The following is a 3417-nucleotide window of genomic DNA, read 5'->3' on the forward strand; positions in this document are numbered from 1 at the left end:
TAAGAGATATATTAGCTTTAAGAAAACCTATCTATGTTTTGAAAACTGAAATTAAACGTCTCTGAACCTGACTCCCAGAGGAGATGAGTTTCTTCAGTCTTTGGAAATCTGCATGGAATCTCCTAGGAACCCATTTGTTCTACAAACACTTGTTGAGTGCCTGCCTTCAAGACTGGACCCTAAATACTTCCTGGTTTGTGGTGACCTATTATTTATAAATTTAGGCAACTCACCAGTTACCTGTGGTGGACACTCCGGCCTACATTCCACTCCCTCACCCAAAACCAAGCCTTCTGATCCTTGGCCCTCCCTCCTGACAGACTTATGACCTATGATCACTGCCTCCAAAAGGAAGCAACAGTTTATACTGGGAAACTAGCCTAAGACCTCCTCCCTACTGCCTCCCTGAAGGCCCCATGCCCCAAAGTATCTTTTCTTATCCAGGGCAAATTCGTTTGTTGGTGTTTGTTAAAGTCAACCAAATCAGAGCTTTATCTGTACTCTTTCTTAAAAAACAAACAAACAAAAACCTGTCCCTCTGGGAGTGTTAAATACCTGAGTCATTAACACAGTTTACATCAAGGGAAGGGTGGCCAAAGATGAGCTTTGGCTTTTTCAAAACCATCCCTAAGACCCGTCCATGCCCAGGAATGGAGGAAGGGCCGTCTCCTCTTCCCTCTCCTTTTAAAAGTACTATGCTGTGAAACTATGTTAATTAGGCCATCGTCCTTTTTTTCTATAGGGAAAATATATTCCAAGTTCCTGGTGCCTAACTTGGAAACTAAGAGGGCTCCAAAAGTTAGTGTGTATGTAGGAAAGTGTGGGTCTGCTTTAAGGTAAAACTAAAATATCTAATTGAGTTGTGATGACAAACTCAGGTTTACAATGCAAGCGGTCAATGGCTTGCATCCTCATGGCTTATGAACAATATGGAAATGGTGAGAACCCTCCCAAAATCCAAGTTCCTAGATGCCAGCCAGTGGCCAGCCCTTCTAAGGACAGTGGTTCTCAGGCCTGCCATGTTAACTCTTTTCTGTAGAATTTCCAAGATGTCTACAGATGGGAGGTTCCAGGGTTGGTTCCATGGCTTAACAATGTGATCAGGGAACCAATCTCTTCCTGCTCTTCCTCTCCTTCATTCACAGTGAGTTGGTGTTCACCCTCAGGGTGGTCACTTCAGGCTCACAAGGCAACAACTGCAGCACAAAGGGAGGAAGGAGACTCTCCCTGCAGCTCCCTTTTTATTAGGAAGAAAAATCTTTCCCAGATGCCACCTTGCAAGTGTCCCCTTAAGTCTTTTTGGCCAGAGCTGTCACATGGCTTTTCTAAGCTTCAGAGGACTCTTAGAAAGCAAGTATCTGGCAGACATCCTGGAAGAGGCGGTGCCATCACCTTGGTTAGTGTACACTTGCCAAGGTTCATTCTCTGAGGCTGGTCACATAGGCACCCATCAAAATTGGGGTGGTTTTGGCAAGGAGGAAGGAGATAGCCTATTAGCTAGGCAGTCAGCAAGGTCTGCCCCTATCATATTGGCCAAATCGTTTTTCCTCTGTGAGCCTCAGCTTCCCTTTCTGTGAACTGGGCAGATTATACCTACACTTCTTCCCAGGAAGGTTATGAGAATAAAATGACATAATGAAAAAGAAGGTAAAATAACTGTTAGCTATCTGCCCCAACCTTCCATAAGGTTACTAAGTCACACTCACAAATGTTTGAATTTGACTTCCGTTTCTTCTTTGGCACTGCTTCATTTCAGATCCTCTCTTTGTGCTTAAGTTCCTGAAGTGGACATTGTACTCCTGTTACTTCCTGTTAACTCTTATCTTAGTCTCTATTTTTCCTAGCTAGATAAAAGCTGTCTTTAACTCGGTGTCAGCTGATCTCTTTGCAAAATTAATAAACTATTTCTCATCTTTGTGGGCTTCTTACCTGAAAATCTCTCGTCATGCTCTTTTGCATCTCACGCCCACTAACCTTGGGGTTGAGCCACTCTAATTACCCTCAGGAGGCACTTCTCCCTCCATGGTGGTGCCGTCACCTCTGTTTAATGAATAATCTTGCCCCTCTTATTATCTTTGATTTTTATATTTATTTTGGTTTAGAAATGGACATTCCTTGAAGGCAAGAACTGTGCTTTCTGGAACATTCAGTGTATACATTAAACTCTACCCACAGAGTCATTAAAATCTGAGAATTGAGATTATTGTGCTAAAATACCAGTTTTTAAATGACAGTTCTCCCTTAATATAAAAATGACAGTTTGAATTTAAAATGTATTGCAGAGGAAATCTTAAAAGGAATTTCTTTCTAAAAGAACCCACTTTTAGAACTTTAGATTTCTTTGTCTGCAAAACGTAGTTTTACAAAGTAGTGTGGCCGTCTGCCCATTTCATCACACCAGTGTAGACGAGTCATAACCAAAGAGAGATGAGTGACCTCCCTAAAGCTCAGCATTTATTATGTCCTCCCCATTCATCCATTCAACAAGTACTTATCGGTCACCCACTGGCAATACAGTGGTGAGTCAGACAGCCTTGATCCCTGCCCTGATGGGGCTTAGGATGGGCCTGCAGTCTAGCTGAGAAGACATTCACCAAGTAATCGATAGAGTGTCGTGGAGGTTGTTGATTGGGCAAAACAAGATCGGGAACACATCTAAGAAGCACTCACCCTAATCAAGGGGCCAGGGAACATTTCCCAAGGAGAAGTGGTATTTAAATGGAGACCTACAAGGTGTGTAGAGTTAGCCAGATAAAGGAAGGGCAGATAAAAGTGTTTCAAACCCAGAAATAACATAGATGAGGCTTCCTTGGAGGTACTAAAGAATTTCCATGTGGCCACGTGAATGTAGACTAGGGGGGAGAATGGTGAGGACAAAACCAGAGATAAGTAGCATCCTGTGGTCTAGTCCTGATGGATCTCGTGATCGACAAAGGAATGCCACTAGACACAATGGGAGAAAGTAGACTGTTTAATGGCAAAGGATGTGGGAAGTTGGGGAGAGGGTCATTCAGATCGGGAAATAATACTGTGAGTTGTTCCCAGACGCCCGTGCAAGCTGCCCGCTTCCCGGGAAGTGATACCACCACAGAGTGAGCTCTTGTGCAGAGCTCCCTTTGCCATTCTTACCAGGCCTTCTCCCTGCCAGAGTGTCGTGGTTTCCACCTGCCTACCCCCTCGACAGGTGCAAGTCACAGAGGCAAGACTGCCTGAACATGTGGAATGTTTCTTGCGAGATGAGGACGCCAGTTGTTCACGAGCATCCCCCAGCAGGTCCAGCCACAGGACCTGCCTCGCGTCTCTTCCTGCAGCCCGGATTCTGTAGAGTGTGGACTTTGAAATGATATTTGTCTACACATGGGCCTTTATATTATAGCGCCACAGAGCCTTAACACATATGTCTTTTCGGGTCTTCGG

General features: G+C 44.3%; 1 protein-coding gene across 1 annotated transcript in view; it reads left to right on the forward strand.

The window, feature by feature from the left end:
- SYAP1 (synapse associated protein 1) overlaps positions 1 to 3417 on the forward strand; it is a 39462-nt gene that overhangs the window by 6308 nt on the left and 29737 nt on the right. The window lies entirely within an intron of this gene.

This window comes from Propithecus coquereli, unplaced genomic scaffold (genome assembly GCF_000956105.1).
Source record: "Propithecus coquereli isolate 6110/MARCELLA unplaced genomic scaffold, Pcoq_1.0 Scaffold513, whole genome shotgun sequence".
Lineage (NCBI taxonomy): Eukaryota > Metazoa > Chordata > Mammalia > Primates > Indriidae > Propithecus > Propithecus coquereli.